Source organism: Neophocaena asiaeorientalis, unplaced genomic scaffold (genome assembly GCF_003031525.2).
Source record: "Neophocaena asiaeorientalis asiaeorientalis breed wild unplaced genomic scaffold, Neophocaena_asiaeorientalis_V1.1 scaffold113, whole genome shotgun sequence".
Classification (NCBI taxonomy): Eukaryota; Metazoa; Chordata; class Mammalia; order Artiodactyla; family Phocoenidae; genus Neophocaena; species Neophocaena asiaeorientalis.
Window position 1 is genome coordinate 6,185,776 of NW_020172316.1, and position 18,945 is coordinate 6,204,720.

The following is an 18,945-nucleotide window of genomic DNA, read 5'->3' on the forward strand; positions in this document are numbered from 1 at the left end:
AATGCTTGAAGTAATCTATTAAGAGATTTTCCTTAATTCCTCTTTCTCTAGCAAAAGGACCAGTCTTTATTACCACACACTTAATTATTAATACCTTGATCAGGAAGGCAAACATACTAGGGTATCAGAGATTACTGGCACTAGTCCAGCATAGATTACTGGATCCAATCAGTTGGATTTAATCTATATTTGTTGAAATGCCTGAGTTTTTTAAGCCCATCGTGGATATGGGATTATAGCCAGGATCCAAACATCTCCTGTCTCCTGCCCTCTTTTCCAAATTATAACTGTAATATTAACATTTCTTTGACACCAGTTTTCTCTGAAATCATTATAAAATACATAAATCATTATGTTTGAGTTTGGCAGTTGTTAAATAAACATTTGTGTAGAACTAGTTGTACCTAAAATGCTTGTGGATAGAGCTATTTACAACACATTGTGGTAGGTATGGTGATGTGGAATGTAGGTGTTACAGGAACACAGTGGAAGGATACTTCATCCAGCCTTTGTTGTCCGAAGAGAGATTCCCTCTCTTAAAAAATGGGTAGAAATAGGCAAATTAAAGGGGAGGAATAGAGCAAAGGGTCAGTAGGAGAAAATCACAGAGGTGAGAAATAGTATGATGTATACAGGGGATGCGACAAGGATAGTACAAACATGAATCTCAGATGATAGACGTCTCATTGTGGGGGACCGTTTAAGCCATAATAGTGTAAATCACATGATGAAGGCAAGGGTCCATGGGCATGGAGACCCTGTTGGTATTGTTCATGCCACGGTCCCAAAACTGTGCATTGATCTGACACACAGGTCCTGGCCCTCAACAAATATTTGTTAAATAGATAAATGTAAAAAGGATTTTAAGCAGAAGAGTAATGTGTTTCAATTTGCTTTCTTTTTTTTTTTTAATTTATTGACCCTTTTTTAATTTTTTTTTTTTTTTTTTTTTGGTACGCGGGCCTCTTACTGTTGTGGCGTCTCTCGTTGCGGAGCACAGGCCCCGGACGCGCAGGCTCGGCAGCCATGGCTCATGGGCCCAGCCACTCCACGGCATGTGGGATAATCCCGGACCGGGGCACGAACCCGTGTCCCCTGCATCAGCAGGCAGACTCTCAACCACTGCGCCACCAGGGAAGCCCTCTCTTCCTCTTCTATACAGGTCTTTTATTATCTCAGGATATTCCTTTGGGATGAGTAACTTCATCCTCTCCCATTTCAGAGTAATATCTCTCAGCCCCAATAAGTTTGGTTCTAGAGATGGTTATGGGGCATCCAGTTGGCAATAGCCAGCAGGTATCTGGATATACAGAACTGAGACTTGGGGTGGAGGCCAGGCTCTGAGTAGCAGCTGTTGGCAGAGACAGTGTCCTGAGTGGCAGGGATGACCCAGGGAGGGGGTGTAGACAGCCACCAGCAAAAAACCAATGGTGGAGCCCAAACATCCACATCCACAGAACCAGAAGAGGAAGAGCAAGCCCCAGAGACAGAGCAACTTGATCAGAGAGGCCAGAGGAGGGCAGGAGAGACGTATCTCAGAAGGCAGGGCTGTAGAGAAGTTTAAGAAGGAAGGAAGGAGAGAGCAAGTGAAGCAAAGAGCTCCTTGGGCAAAACCCCTTTCTCTCCTATCAACCTGCCTCCCACTCAGTCCTCCACCCTTACCCAACTCTTCGGAACCATACGAGAAGACGATAGTTCATTGTATCTGTGCATATAAATGTTAATGACTTATGCCATGTGAAGATGTAATTTCCTCTGTGTGCAAGCGTGGCTTTAGATTAGCTCCTTTTAGCATCGCTACCATCTGGTTTGTTTATAGGTTTTGTGGCTTTTAATGGTCTTTTCCTATAAGTAGCAATAATTAATGTGACTATAATGCAAGTGTTTTGGTGGTTTGTATTTTCATGGTTACCCAGCACATTTCACCGTTGTTTGCTCGGGGATATTTTTCAGTCCACTCTGCTCCTTGTGCAGGATGAAACAGATAAATACCTTGCTCAGAGCTAAACACAAATAGTTTAGATTCTGCTTCCATGGACTTTCTGCTTTGTTGTTTGCACTAAGAGAACTGTAACAATTTTGAGAAGGATAAACAGAAAAGTTCCTTTTATTGTACCATGTTCTGAACAAGGACAGTGCTGTGTGTTCAATTTGTATCAGTTTTAGTCTGTATTTTACCCACCTAAAGGTGCCGGTCTGTTTTTCCCTGAATAGATTGTGGTGTAGCTATGTTCCCCCCACTGTAAATTGAGGTTTATGTGTAGGATTCAAATCCCTTAATCTAGGCAGGAGTAGTACTGCTATTAAAGTACCCTCATTTTGTTCATTTGTATTTGCCCATTTATCCTGGGGAAAGGCTTTGTTATCAATCTTTAAGATCATTACAGTAAAGAAGTGATTTAAAAAATCATTCTTTTGGTTCATAAGGATACAGGTCTGTGTAAAAGGTAAGTAAGATGGATCTAATAATAATGCTATACTTTTTATCAAGTGAATGTCAAACTTCATTATAAACCTTATTTTCTATGGCATTTTGGCGAGTTTGTTTTGATTCTATTTCTTTTATGTTCGAAGAAACTGAAACATAAAGAAATTAAAATTTTTATCCAAAGCCATATAGGCATTAGGTCTGAATAACCTTGGCATTGCTGACACAACAACTTGAGATTTTCCTCCAAGCTTGTTTAAAATATTGATGGAGCCCTTGAAAGCTTTCTCATTCGTTTTTCTTATTTTCCTTACATAGTATTGATTTCTATTTTTTTAACTTCAAAAATTCACACAACACAATTGTTAAAAAGTTCAGAACTAACTTTCTTAAATTTGGCTTTTAACCTAAATTTTAGATTTTTAAAAAAGACCTAGCTATACTGCATATGATATAGGGCTAATGAATAATGAAGACTAATATTCATCAATATTGAGCAAACTGATATAATTTACTTTTAGAAAGTTTGTTTTCAAGAACTGAACCCATCCTTTAGGGGCTTTTGTTTGTTTTTTTTTTGTTTTTGTTCTTATTTTTTCCTGGTAGCCACTACCTTCACAAAGGATTGTTGGCATATCAGTTGATGTTTAGCCTTACAAAATAAAAAATAAAAATTGTATTTTCTTTTTCTGAAACTGAGTGCTATTACTTAAAATTTTCCTTTTCGTATTGATAGCCCATGTAAAAATCTTGGAGATTGAGAAAAGACTATAACTTAGATATATTGATAAGGATTAATTTCTGATACAGATATGCTATAAATTGCATGTGTAAAGTCTGAGAAGGTATATTAGGGAAGTATATGAATTAGCCATTCTCTAACTTTCTTTGTCTTTGAAGGATAAACACTTACTAAGTTGACATCACTGCTTGAGAGCAAAACGTTGAAATATTGACTAAATCTAAATCGTTGCTGTAATAGTTAAGACAACCCCAAATCAAATATAATTCTGGAAATTCAGACACATTGTCATTTACTGAATTGTTCTGGTAGCTTTTATGATGGCCGTGTACTTTAAACAAATGATTATCTTAGATGAATTATAAATGAGAGCCTCATTCAAGAATTCCCTTCTTCACGGCTATCGTTTGTCCACCCTTCCTCCTGGTGGTGGAGAAGAAGTGGGGCAGAGTGGGAGGCGGAGGCCACCACAGCCTAGCACTTAGACCCTGGGCACACAGTCTCAGTGTGTGGTATTGAAAGATAAAAAACAAGAGCCCTGACTCTGAGGGATGCTGAGGTCAAAGCTCAGACAGCAAATTTCCCTTTGGGTTCACCCATCCCTCTGTGTTCCTTCCCTGTGATTGATCCCTCCATCTACCCATTGCTTTAATCCTTTGGGTGTCAGCCCCATATCAAATCACTTACCATGTCCTATTGATTCTGCCTCTTTCATCTGTCCTTTCTCACTACAGCCTAACCCTCAGTTCATGCCAGAATCGTCTCTCCCCTGGATTACTATAAAGCCACCTACTTGGACATCTTAGCTCCATCCACCTCTGGCCCTCCTCCCCTTCCCCAGCAGCATCTCTTGAACATACACATAATCCATTCTCCAGCCACTGATGTTCCTTACACGTGAGTCTCCTCATGCCATGCCCTTTTTAGAATCTGCCTTTGACTCTCCACCACCTTTAGGTCAGGTCTGAACGCATTAACATGATCCATGAGACCTGCATCGGTCTGGTCTCAGTTTACCTTTCCAGAAACATTTCTCATCCCAGAGACATATTTTAGTCAATACTGAAATACTTTCAGTTCAAGGTACCGTGCTTGCCCTGGCTCCAGGCCTGGTCTTATGTGCAGTTCTCTTTACTTAAAACAAACGTGGAACCAGCTCTTCCTCTTCTCCTTCCTCATTCCCTTTTGCCTAGGTAAATCTTATTCTTCAGGTTTTCAGTTTAGACCTTCCTTTTTTCAGGAAGCCGTACTGAACACCTATGAAAAACTTATGTTCCCTCAGCATTCTCAGTATTACTCCCATGGTCACACTTATCACTCTGTGTTTTAAATGCCTGTGTATTCAAGTGGACCCTTCACACAGCAGTTAGCTCCCTGGGGGCAGGGACTGAGGGTTTCTTGTTTACGGTTATATCCATAGCACCTAGCACAGTGTGTGGCTTATAGTCAAACATTATTAAATACTAGATGATGTTCAGATAGGTGGATTTCATCCCAGATCACCAGTAAAGATAGATCAGGGAAAACAGGAAGGAAAGCAGGTATGGAGTCATACCAAGGGGATAGAAGGACCAGGAAAGCTGAGAGGGCAGCACTGAAGAGGAGAAAAGCAGGCAAGCTTGCCCTGTCCTACCATTTGTGAGGCCTCAGACAATAATACAAATTGAGGCCCACATATATCTGACTGTTATAAAGTTAAAAGTCAAGCCACTAAACTGCTAAATGAAGTATATTTTATCCTCTTACCTTTACAAATATATATTCACGAAAGCCTGAGAAGACCAGGTATTATTTTAGAATTCCCAGACATGTCAAAGTTCTGTGCCAGAAGAAAGATGCACACAGTGGCTCTGGAGTGTCGACACCACAGTCCCCATGGCCAAGCTCCATCTCCGTTTCCTGAAAACGGCCATCCAGAGGCCGCTCCTGGGGCCCACACAGGTGTTGTCTACATCGGAAGTGGCTCCAGGGCCATTAGAGTGTGGACATATGGAATCCTAGGTGCCCAGAATGTGGCCTAGAAGGGGCAGTGGAAGAGCATAGACTCCATGTGGGCTGATCTTGCCCTGCAGACTAGGGAGAAGCATGGCCAGAGAGGGTTGTGTCTGAGGCCGACATTGCAAGCAGGAGATGACCTGGATTTATTCTAGTACACATACTCCTAGTGTCTTATCTGTGAGGGTGTAGCATGGGCAAGGATTGTCTAATATTGTATTTTTAAAGCCCCATTCAAATATATAAACATACCTTAAAGGTTGTAGATACAAGACCATGTGACTGACTGTTCTGTTTATACAAGACCATGTGACTCTCTGTTCTGTTGTATTCTGGGAAGCAGTTTAGTACCTAAGAGCATAGTCTTTCAAGCTGAAACAGGGTTCTGAGTTGTGAGTTGGTTTGAATCCCGAGTTGTCCATTTACTGGCTGTGGAGCCCTGGGCAGAATGCTTCCTCTGCTGAGTAGAGGTAATAAAATCTTCCCCTAGGGTTGTAGTGCAAGTACGTGAGGTTAAAAGTCTTTAAAGGCTTAGATCAAGTGAATGCTCAATAGATCACGGTGCTGTCATCATCATCATAATCACTGTCATTTTTACAGCTGTTGTTATTCCTTACTGTCTGTAACTATTGAGATGACCTTGGGCGAGTCATGTAACCTCTCAGAACCTCAATTTCTTCATTCATAAAATGAGGTCTTTGGAGCAGAGGATAACTAAATTTCTGTCCAGTTAAGATCAGGGACTTTTTGGAGTTCCTTCTTTTTCAGTTTACATTAAACTGGAAGTTGACCCCCAGGCTACCTTGTAAATTGTTAACAGAAGTTATCTACTATGCATATGATATCACTATATATTCTATTTCAAGCAAACCTGATATTGAAAATGTGAATCTTTTGTAAAAACTGAAAAACTCTGGTTTAAATGTACAGTTTATGAAGCAAGTACTTGTGATTCATTGTAGAGTTCCTTTATTCACTGGCTCTTCTAGTACATGAAAAATTAAATTTGATTTACAAAAGACATTCATTTTGCCTGCAACTTTTCAGGGACATATGCAGAGATTTTAAATCTCTTTGAATCACAGAATCCTTTGAGAATTGATTAAATCTGATTCCATTCTCCCAAAAAGGAACATGGGTGCAAATATTTGCATATAACTTTTGGGGGGGGTGGTCCATGGATCCTAAGTTAAGAATCCCTGGCATAAAGCCAAAACAAGAACAAAGCCAGTGAAAATGGAATATGCCAAGGACATTGGAGGCATTTTTGAAATTGGACCTCGAAACACCTGGCCCTTTCCAGGATGAGAGAAACAGAGAACTAACATTTATTGAAGGCATCCTCCATGGCAGACACTGTGCTAAGCATTTTATATGTGTTATGTTGTTCTTCCCTTTCCAAATCTAAACAAGACAGGTATTATTTCTGATGAGAAAACTGAGCTTCAGATAATAAGCAATTCTCCGAAGTCACATCGCTAAGTAAATAACAGAAACAAAATTTGAACTGGGGTCTGACTCTAAAGCTACTACTAGGCCACTACGCCTTCCAGGCTCCCGAATCTTGTGAAAGAAAAGATCACAAAAATGCAGATTTCTCTTCCTTAGTGAACTTCTTATAAGGGAACTCCCTAAGCCAGCTTCACATTGATAGCCAATTCTTCCCTCTCCTGTGTTCTGTGCTGGCTCATTGGAGCTGGGCTGACTTGCAGGGGTGCTGTTGAGAAGGGGTAGGGTCCGCGGAGAGCTGAGGGATGTGGCGTTCTCTTGGTTGGCCCTGACTCAAAAGTTCTGATCCCCTACGTGCCCCAGTAAAGGTTTCAGCTGACATCTGTGTAAAAGAGTTGTCAGCTGAGGAGCAGAGAAGCGGCCTGTCAGACTCAGAATGTCCCACTTGCCAAGTCTCACATGAGAAAAGTGAAGACAGGCCCCATTTGGAGAAGAAGAGCTGCTCTCCAAGAGATTTATTACATAAGGGTCATGTTGCAAAACATATGCTGTGCTCAGTAGACTCAACTCCTCCTTGATTCATTCACATTTCACAAGATAGCTAATTAATCTCTTTAAAACAGAGGGAATGGGTGGCAGAATAAATGAAAGGCCTTATATGAAGGACAAAACAATCTGAGTCTTATTGGAATCCTGTCTTGGTCCTATAAGCTAATATTGAACTTTCTTCATAAACGGCCTGATCCAGTACTATGCAGAAATCACTGAGGTTTGCACACTTACAGACTTCATATATCAAGGTGAGGTCTGTATCCTCATGTTCTAACCTGTCAAATTAGAGCATTCTTGGTAAGTTGGAAATAACACTCACAAATCCATTTTTGGTTTCAAGTCATTTTAAGATATGCTATCTTATCACCTCAGACTTCACAATGTGTCCTAGAAAATCATGCTGTTTTCGCAGTGATACTAGAGGCACAGTGAGACGTGGTATTTGATTTAGATTTTCCTTATAATTTCCCACATGATATAGAACTGCTTCATGAAATCACTTGCTGCTAAACATTTCAGACCTTTATTTGGCAGTAATGAGAAAAAACAACTACACTTGAAAATGTTCAGGAGTGAAGCATGCATATTTACAAGTAGCTGACATCTGATATGTAGTTTTGCTTATGTGCTATGTATGGTGCAAGAGATTTTCCTCTAGTGTAAAGGAGGCACCTTCTTCTTCTATCAGCGAGGCAACATAGCATAGTGGTTTAAGTGTCAACGCTAGAGCCAGACTGTGTGGGTTTGAGTCCCAGCTGTGCTGCTTATCTGCTTTGTGACCTTGAGCAACACACTTAAACTTTGTACGTCTTGTTTTCTCATCTAGAAGATACAGATAATAGTAAGGTCCTCCCTTACTGAGTTAATTTGAAGATCGGGTGAATTAATATATGCATAATGTACTTAAAACAGTGTTGCATATAATGTGTTATCCGTGTTAGCCATTGTTATACAAATGTGTAAATATGACCAATAAATTGTACTTCGAGTGTTAGAGGGTTCAAAAACTAAGTTAGCTTCTCCTTAGTTTAGGATAAGGCTTTACGCCAAGTTTATTCTTGTCTCTGTCTTGAGAAAGCTGTAACTAGGACGGCTACCATTCTTCTCTCTTATAGCAAGTGTGCATAGCAATCAGTGGGTCCCCTAGTATCTGTGGACTGAGGATCCTTGGGTACCAATAAATGGAAACATGCACCAAATATTTGGTAGATTGAATAAATGCCATGTCTCACACATACCCAATGTATTCTTGCCAAATGCATGTCAGCCCTACTGTGTAATGAAACACAGGCAGACCTCGTTTTATTACACTTGGCTTTATTGTGCTTCACAGACATTGCGTTTTTCACAAATTGAAGGTTTGTGTCGATGCCGTTTTTCCAGCAGCATTTGCTTACTTCGTGTCTCTGCGTCACATTTTGGTATTTCTCACAGTATTTCAAACTTTTTCACTATTATTATATTTGTTATGATGATCTGTGATCAGTGATCTTTGATGTTAACCACTGTGGCTCATTGAAAGGTCCAGGTGATGGTTAACATTGTTTTGGAATAAAGTATTTTTAAGTAAGGTATATACATGTTTTTAGACATAACTCTATTGCACACTTAATAGACTACAGTATAGTATAAACATAACTTTTATATGTGTTGGGAAACCAAAAAATTCGCTGATTGGGATATTTGCTCTATTGTGGTAGTCTGGAACTGAACCTGCAATATCTCTGACGTATGCCTGTCCCTTTATTTTAAATGTTACTGACTTCATAATAGTATTGCATATAATACTATGCATATACACTCAATGAATACTAAGGAAAAAGTGTTGTAATAATATGTGAGGAGTCCTTCAAACCATTTGGTGCTTAAAAAGTGTCTTCATATTGAATACTTGAAAAGGCTGGAGAAATGTAGTCATTCATTCATTTAAGATATGTACTGAATGCTTGCCACAGGCCTGACACTGTTCTAGAAGCTGGGAATAGAGCACCTAGAATATAGTTGTTGTTCTCATGGAGATTATATTCTAGTAAGAGACAGTGAACCAGTACACAAATAAGATGAGATAATTTTAGAGACATAAGTGGCTGGAGTGAGTAAAACAGAACAATGTAATAGAAGGAAGACCTTGCTGAAGTCCTCTATGGTGTCTACTGCACTGAGACACAACTGAATTGGGGGAAGAGAGTTCCACACTGAGAGAACAGCAAAGGCAAAAGCCTTGAGATAAGTATGAATTTGACATGTTTGGGAAAGGGAACAGAAGCTTAGATCTTGGGGGGGCGGTAAGGAGAGGTGATATAAGTTGAGGTTTTGGAAGTAAGCAGGGGCTTAATTGTGTAGTAACTGTAGGCCATGGTAAGGTGTTTGATTTTATTAAGAGTGCAGCGGGAAACGACTATGTGCTAGAGTAACATGATAAGATTTGTATTTTTAAATAGTTTGCTTTGCTGTCGTGTGGAGAACCAAGTATGGGGTGCCTGAGTTGTCTCAGAAAGATCTGTTAAGAGCCATTTGCTGTAGTCTCGATAGATATTGATGGCCTGGAGTAGAGTGGGGCAGTGACATACAGAGAAGCAGAAAGATTTGCAATGTATGCTGAAGGTAGAAACCACAGGACTTGTTAATTGGATGTAGATGGTGATTGAAAGGAGGAACCATGGAATCACATGCAGTCAGCTCTCCATATCCCCGGGTTCCCCATCTGCGGACTCAACCAACCACTGCTCAAAAATATTCTAAAAACAAAATTCCTGAAAGTTCCCAAAAGCAAAACTTGAATTTGTTGTGAGCTGCCAACTATTTACATAGAATTTACATTGTATATGGTATTATAGGTAATCTAGAGTTGATTTGAAGTTTACGGGAGGGGGTGCATAGGTTATATGAGAGTACTACACCATTTTATAAAGGGGATTTGAGCACCCATGGGTTTTGGTATCAACGCAGGGGTTCTGGAACCAATCCCTGACAGATACCAAGGGACAACTGTATTTTCAGGTCTTACTAATGTCCTGTCTTCACAATGAAACTGTCTCCAGCCATTCTAGCCCCCGTTTGTCTCTCCTTTTGGTACCAGTTGTTTTTTGAGCTCATAATCAGCTCCAGGTGCTTAGGACACATTAGTGAACAAAGCAAAGATCCTTGCCCTTGTGGAAGTTATATTCTCTTCTGTACTACTTCTCCATCAGTGCCTGTAATTCACACTAAATTTTGTGTCTTTGCATTAGTTTCTAATTATTTCAGATACATTATTTTTGTTCTCCAAATAGATGGTCAGCTTCTTAAGGACCAGGGACCCCAGTAATGTCTAGCTTAGTGCTGGCGGTTGCAAAAAGGAATAGTGAAAATGTGTCTTTTTCATAGATAACTTCTTGTATATAGGCTTGCCTTCTTTAAATAAGTAAATTTGTGAAAATCTAAAATTGCAATTCAGATAATTGGAAAGCCAATCACTTTTCCATTAGAAAGGGATTATTCACTCACTCAAGAGTTAATTTAAAATAAAGGATTCCCCTAATGAATGTAATTAAAAGTTTGTTAACAGGTAATTATGTATTTGTCAGGGGATACAGTAAAGGAACTGAAGCTAGAGTATCAGGGGCCACAATCAATTTTAAATTATGCAAAATGAAGACAAAGAAGCTGAAATTTAGAGTTCTAAGTAAAAAAGGAAATAAGTTCTGATTTCTAAAAATTCAAACATATAGACAGCTTTCCAGAGAACTTCCATTTTCTAAATTTACAGTTCATAATTGACAATTATAAATTGTTTCTTTAACCAGATCACGTTCATGCTGGCAATGAAAGGTAATCATTTGAATACACAAGAAAATTGGCTTTTGGTTATAGCTTTCTAAGTGTGTCTTAAAATATAAAGAAGAAAACAAAATTCATGGTTTTCTGTTTTGCAAGGAAGACTGAGCATCTTCATAAACATTCACAGGATATTGACTCCTTTTCAAGACTCATAATAATGTTGACATTGAAGTGCTATTGCTAGTGTAATGTTCTGTCTAACACATCTGTGGGTTAATTAAGCTTCTGAGGACTATCCCAGGAATCCAGTGACCATTTATAACTTTGTTTCTAGGAAAAATGCTTCTGAATTCTAGAATACTAACTTTAAACCCAAGGTTAGGAACACACCCCAATTATTAAGAATCCTCTTAAGCTTGTTTCTGTAATTCTCATAATCCATTTACTCTTTGAAGACCATCATAATTATCAATGGGAAAGAAAACCTTTAATCAGGTGGTATACAGCAGCACAGTTCTTATAATGAGAATGCATTGATAGATGTTCCCTTTACCTCAGTCATTCATTCAGCACATTTATTGAGTGCTTCTCTGGGCAAGGAACTAGGCAAACAGCAATAAATCAATTCTGGTCTCTAACCCAGAAGAGCCTACAGCTGCTTGGGGAAGAAGACACATATACAACAGAATGTCTTAAGTACCATTAGGGAGGTATAAATTAAATATATTGCAGATTCAGAGGAGAGCAAGATGCCTTCTTCTGATGGAAGTGGGAAGACTTCCTGGAAGAGATAGCATTGGAAATGCCACTTGAAAATGGAGAGAATTTGAAAGGGGACAGTCAAAGAAGGGCATCCTGGGAAACATGACAGTGTAAACAAAGTGATAGAACTAAGAAAGTGTGTATGTACAAGAACAGGTCAGTGCTTCATGAAGTGAACATTTCTGGAGCAATTACTAGGTGTAAGGTACTGCCTAAGGAGCCAGGGACAGAAAAAAAACTAAGACTTGGTTTTTTCCCTTGAAGAATAATTCAGTTTAACATATCTTAGAAAGTGTGAGTAAGGAAATGGTTTTCAGTTAAGTTTGAGGATGGTGATGAATGCTGAACTGAGGTGTTGGAATTGTATTCCGTGAAAGGCTTTGGTGATGATAATAATAATGCTTATTATTCACTAAGTCCTTCTATGTTCTTTGCACTTTAAGAATTTACACGGATTAGTTCCTTCTGGTCTCCTCATGAGATATGAGTACTGTTTCATTCCTACTTGTCAGCTGAGAAAACTGGGGCTTAGCAAGTCAATTAATTCCTTTAATGTTGCCCAGCTGGTAAGTAGCAGAGTAGGGATTTGAACAGGTGTATTGGATTTCAGAGCCCATAACTCACTGAGGGGAGCCATGGAAGACATTTGAATAGAAAAATGATTGATTTGAGCTATCCTTCTTAAGAATTCGTTGACTTCAGTGGGAATACAATGGTAAAAGGATTATGCTAGTGAACAGCTAATGAGAACCTAAATGGAGGTAATGGGTAATGGGTATAAAAAGGGGAAGGAGGTGAAAGAGGTCATGAAGATAACTCACTTGATTCAGGGTCAGGGAAGAGGGAGAAGTCAAACATAGCTTCAAGTTTTAGAGTCTGTGGTGCCTGGAAGACTCATGGTGCCAGGCAGTGAAGTAAAGACCACCAAAGGAGGAACATCTCTTGGGGAGGTAGCAGGGGGCTGGAATGACTAGTTGAATTTTGTACAAGTTGAAGTTGAGGTGCCAATGGGATACAGGTGTGAAGTGTCCAGCAGGTGGTTGGAAATAACAAAAGTTGAGCTTAGAAAAGAAGTGTTTCAGATACGGGATCATATTTTACCAATGGTACAGGGGTCAAGGAAGACTGATAAAGGACTTCAAAGTCATACTTTTATTAGGCTGGAAAAATCAGAAGCCAAATCATAGGATTTGTGAAGTGAAGGGATAGTAAAAAAGAAAAAAAAAGTGAAAAAGGAAGTGTAGGCTGCTCTAAAAGGAATTAAAAGTTAAGGGAAAAGAGAGTAGTTGGTAGACTGAGAGGCTAATAGGAATGAGGAAAGTCTTCTTTGTTTTCCTTAAGAATGGAATGACTAAAGATGGGGACTGATGGACTAAGACCTTGGAATTGGTGGGGCTGCATTAACTCAAGGGCACATGTGATAGGTTAGCTGGGTGAGGGATGCCTGGTGCCTCCTTCAGATTCGTCCAGACTCTTCCAATCCTTTAGATCACCACTCAAATGCCACCCCTCTGCTAATAAGCCTTTGTCTCTCCCATAGTTTTCCCCATAGAGGCTTAAATGCTCCTTATCCCTTTCTCCTATTGCTCTTAGTACATACATACACGGACCAGTGGTTCTCAAACATCAGAGTGCTTCAGATCACCTGGAGGGCTGGTTAAAACACAGATTGCGGGGTCCCACCCCCAGAGTTTGTGATTCTGTAGGTCTGGGACGGAGTCTGGGAATTTGCTTTGCTAACAAGTTCTTGGGTGATGCAGGTGCTGCTGGTCTGGGGGCCACACTTTGTATACTACTGAACTAAACTAAGGACCTATGAGAGGCACACATCAAGGATTTGGGAGCTTTACGATGAACTAGTGTGCCAGACCTGGAAATGTTCTAGAAAAATACTCCAGGAATCAGGCATGATTTAAGTGCAAGCAAAAAAGAATGGAATATTTTGCCTAGCTCTGTGAAAGAAAAATACCTCAAAGGAAGCATCAACATAATCCCTACTGAGCAAAGAGTTTTCTTTGGAGAGGTCTATTGTAGGTATAGATTTTTAAAAATAAAATAAAAAATAAAGTGAAAACCACGGCAGTGTCTCTAAGTTTATTTTAATCATGAAGAACTAAGTATTACATGAGCAAGAAGTACACAATTATTATTTGGGGGAAAATAAGCATAGAGCTCCCATACTGTGTTCCATTTAGAGTCCTATGTTGTTATTATTCATAACAACTGAGGCCTAGAGATATGTGCCATTTCTAAGAGCTGGTTTTATAATTACCATTTTGATTGCCACATCTAATTATTCCCTTAGGTTTACCTGTCCCTGATAGTTACTGTGCAAATCTGACTTAAGTAGATATACCGAATCTCTGAATTTGGGTGGGTGTAATTTGTTCTGTACATCATCACTGAGGTGTTGGCCATGGTTGACAAATATGCTAAAAGTTGCACAACCAAAGTGCAAAATCCTTCTCGACATTTGCAAACATCAGTCATTTTAAGTTTCATTCAGTCAAATGCCCACGAAGCTAATGCAACAGCATCAGTGACAATCAGCTTAGAAGAAGCAAAACAACCATTTGGTCATAGCCACACTGTGTAACCTGGATATATCAGAAGCCTTATTCTGATCATATGGTCAGAGGCCACTAGATGGAGAGTGAAATTAGTTAGGTATAGGAATAAGTGTATCATTTTAGTTCCAAGCCTACATAACTGCTAATTTCACCATGGTAATTCTCCCATATAACTGAAATTAGATTTTTGAGTTGAAATGCATAAACATCCCTATTATTGTTATCAACATCTAATTATCTGCTTCAGTCTTTTTGAATTACATGTTGTGAATCTTTATTTAAAACCTAAAACTCCCCAGAAAAGAAATTCTCTAGGTCTAATGGTATGCAAATAAATTACTTGGGACTAGCAGAATATAAATAAAGTTCACATTTTGAGAACATATTCCTTTTTTAAATAAAAACCAATTTCAAAATAAAGATTTAGTTGCCCACCTAGAAAAGAAAAAAAACAATCCCCTTAAGTCTGAGTGATACTAAAAATTCCAAACTGTTATAATAAGTACATATTCTGAGAGAATTAAATTGCTTTGTTGGAAAGTAGAGGTGGGTGTCAGATTATTTGATTCCACTTTTACCGTGGCAAAGTGGTAGTTACTGAGTAGCTGGGAAATACTCAGAAAAATTACATGAAAGAAAGTAACTTGTCAGTCTTTTAGGATATATTTGGTTCAGTGTCGTCAGAAGGTAGTCTGCCCTCTCCCTGGAATCAAGTTGCAAACGCTATCCTCAGTAGTAATTAGAGCTAAGCGGCAATTACAGAACGTATGATTTGTTCAGACGCACTGCCTGTCGGCTGTTTCCTAGCACCACATTTCACAGGAGCACCAGGTTGAACTGATGGAATTATTTATCTCTCAATGTACTGCCTCGTATAGTGTTTGAATGCAGAAGTGAACCGCGGATTGTAATCTTAAAAACCAAGGTAAGCATAGCTAGCCGATCAGCTTTTACACCTCAGGGAACTCTTTCATGAAGTATATGACAAAAATGTAAAACAGTTAAAGTCAATTTTAGAAAAGGGAAAAAGTACCTGAGTTAGAGCAAATAGAATTTTGCTAATTTCGTGACTCCCCTGCCCAAGGTCATCTTGGTTTTTCTAACTTGTTTTTATTTAAATTGTAGTACTGGGTCACTTTGCTAAGTATAATAAAGATGTGACAGACTTCCCACATTTCCTTTGTCTTTATGAACTACAGTTCCTTTTTCTTTTGATATCTGTCTCACATTTTTACTAGGTAAAAATAAGATTTATGTTTAATCCAAGTATGTTAGAACGCTCTCTCTCTTTTCTATTCTCTTCAGGAAGTATATTTAAGTGGATGATTGTACATGCTCAAGAATTCACATTCAGACTGACAGAACAGTGGCTGGTAGCCTGTAATAAAATTGAGTGACATGGGTGATTTATACTCTTGTCACATGATTTTTATGATAGGCACATTTCAAGCTTTTAATGTTCCATCTAGTTCAAATCAAAACTCAATGGCTGGGCTTCCCTGGTGGCGCAGTGGTTGAGAGTCTGCCTGCTGATGCAGGGGACACGGGTTCGTGCCCCGGTCCGGGAAGATCCCACATGCCGCATAGCGGCTGGGCCCGTGAGCCATGGCCGTTGAGCCTGCGCGGCCGGAGCATGTGCTCCGCAATGGGAGAGGCCACAGCAGTGAGAGGCCCGCATACCGAAAAAAAAAAAAAAAAAAAAGAAATTTCAAGCTTTTAATGTTCCATCTAGTTCAAATCAAAACTCAATGGCTTCATGTTTATTTAGACCTTTGGGCATAGAAATCTCTCTGGAAACCAGGTAAGTTTAGCTCCTCAAGAGGGAGTATTGTCTGTCATGAGGATAGATGTATTTTGTATGTATACAATAGATATTTGTGAAATTATTTTTATTTTAATATTATCACTTCAGTTCTCCCCACCTAAAAAAATCCTTTTTCTTTCAATTTTGCCATTTTTAAACGTGAATAAATATTACTGTTAGAAACTTAGAAACTCTTGGCAGTAGGAAGATGTTTTTATCTCATTGTCCCCAGTGAGATTTCAGGTGGTTTGGAAAATACTGAAAAAGTATCAGCTTCTTTTATTCTACCTCATTTGTGGATTAGGGGTGTAAACACTCAGGGTTCAGTAGACTCTTGCAGAAAATGAGTAAATTAAGGCCAGTGTGCATTAATTTTTCCAAGGTCCTAGAGACCCTGTATTGTGGGACCTCTTGGCAGACGCTGTTGCTCAGTGTCGTTATCCTTATTAGGCTAGTACCTGATTTTGGAAGGAATTTTTTTCTAGCCCTGGGTCCATAATTGGCTTCATTTTGTATATATGCTTTGTCATGGAATTATTTATCCCTGAGCATCATTTTTTCATCAGCAAAACGTGGGATGATCGTAAGCCATGTAACAGTTTTGAAGTCTACTTAATATACGTAAAATCACCTTGTGCTCCTCGATGAAAAGTTATAGAATTTGTATAACCCAGGACACTGATGATGAATTTCTGTAAAAATATACCATTAAATTCTATGGTGGATTTAAGTTCTTAACTTGCCCCATTCTGTCATGCGGGTGGCAGGCACTATCATGTAAGCACATGTGAAACAATGCTCAGTTGTTGCAACTGACTTGACGGCTTGAGACATAACTGGAGATATGGCCTTAATTTAATTGTTTTATCTTGTTATGGGGACAAACTCATCCTGATATTAGCAAAGTCTTGCTATTAATCTTCTGATTTATAGAAGCAAATATTGAAAATGAAATTAATACAATATAGCTGCAAAAAAGGCAAATGACAAATTTTAAGAGTGCTTTCTAGTTCCCCAGCAGTATTTAGTGGTGAGAGACAGAGACGAAGAGATGAGAGAGACAGACAGGCACATACACATACAGAGACAGAGACAGAAAATGCCAGAGACATCAGAGAGCTAAGAGAGATGAGAGAGGCAGAAAAGAGAAACAGGTGGGATGCGGGAAACTAGGGACACAGAGCGGGAAAAGAGAGAGAGAGAGGAAGTGGGTGTTAGAGAAAAGAGACACAAGTCAATCAGAGTTTGAAAATAGAGATTGTGCAATTTGAGAACTTTGGATTCTTTTTGCATTTTCTTTAACTGAAATTTCAACACACTTTGTCATATTAAATGTGTTGAGCACCAGGTCCACTTTTATGAATGTTTGCTTTCCATTTGTTTCCTTTAAAACAAAGGGAGCGTAAAAGGCTGTTTGAAGTTCAGAAGAGGCCAAGAGTGAAAACAAATGTTCTTCTAAAAGAAAATATTTCCATTCCTTTGTTGCCTTAGAAAGCAAATCATTGAAAAGGAAAATGATGAGTGCTGTGATTAAATTCTCTGCTTTCCATGCGGCTCCTTATTAAAAAATCATTATGTCTTTGACTTTTGGTGTTCACAGGGGGAATGAGAAGGAGTCATTTGGGAAGCCAAAAAGAAATTCCAAAGAATAAAAACATTATAAAGGTGCAAGAATAAACATGATACACAGGGACAGGCACAATCATTTATGATGAATCACTTCCAATGCAGAAAATCCTTGGGCATTCACCAGAGGGCCTTATCTGATGCTGTTTTACATATCACTAGTGCCCCAGAAGCTGCCTGCATGACTGAAGCAAGTAGCATCCATTTCTAGGATGTCAGGACAGTGGCAGAGTTCCAAGAAACCAGGCCAGGGATTAGCCATTCTGTTTAATACCCACTAAAGACCCTTTGTAGTGCAAGCATCCCTGGGTCACAAGGCTCTCCGTGTTTCTCAGGATAAGGGTGTCTCCCAGTTGCCCAGCTCCTTTGTTTGAAGGACTTAGATGCCCTGCTTAATTAGGTTGTTCCTACTGATACCGTTTTTGCTCTGGTCTACTTCATTCCATACAGATTTCTGCCAAACAATTGAAGATGAAAAAGAAGAAAATCATTTTAGGAGTGAGATGTTAGGAAATTCCAAATAAGGCATTGGTGCCAATTCTAGTCCACTTGGCAAAATTCAGCCAAACTTACACCACTCTTCCTTTCCTCTCCAAATCCGCCTCATCCTTTTCCCCATTCTAACCCCACTGTCTCCCCATTACCCACAATTTCTGCTCACCCTATCCCTCGCATGGCCAGATTTGTCACCCCATACCAGGTTTCCACAGGGGTGGAATGGTGGCTTTCATGCTGCTTGCACAGCAGCCCTGGCTGCCAGGTGGGAGCCATCTCTACTGCTCCTGGATAAAAATGGCTTCTTGGCTGATAGAGGACCAAGAGTGGCCTCGTCTATGACAGTCACTATGTAATCATTATAATACTCCACTAGGATTTTTTCTGAATTGTCTATGGTGCACTATAATTATGGTGGTCATGAGATACGCATGCAAAAAGGGAAGAGGATTTTAACACAGTTTTTACTCTTTATTCCCATTTTGTGTTTTCTAGGAGCCTATTACTTTTTTTTTTTTTTTTTTAACATGGGCAACAGCTTTTGAAAAGCTTTGAAATGTCTGGTTAATATTTAAGCTAAGGAAACCTCTTTTCTCTACCAAGGTGGGAGTAGAGAACACTGGCAGAGCAAATATTAACTTTGTTTCTTTAAAGTGGGGGAGTTTCTGGGAGAAAAATATCTTTTTAAAAGGACCGTTAAGTAAACCAGTATTCTTCTTTTCTTTCCCCATCTTTGGTTCTTAAATGTAAACAGCCTAGACAC

General features: G+C 39.3%; 1 protein-coding gene across 2 annotated transcripts in view; it reads left to right on the top strand.

Annotated features, from left to right (window-relative positions):
• The window catches only part of ZNF385B (zinc finger protein 385B), a 300,716-nt gene that overhangs the window by 184,583 nt on the left and 97,188 nt on the right, over positions 1 to 18,945 (top strand). Inside the window, exon 1 of one of the 2 annotated variants that reach the window (XM_024766618.1) lies at positions 15,017 to 15,182. The exons of the other annotated variant lie outside the window; for it this stretch is intronic. The gene's annotated coding sequence lies outside the window, so the exon portion shown is untranslated. Of the gene's footprint in view, positions 1 to 15,016; positions 15,183 to 18,945 lie in introns of those variants that run through there. 2 annotated transcript variants of the gene reach the window in all.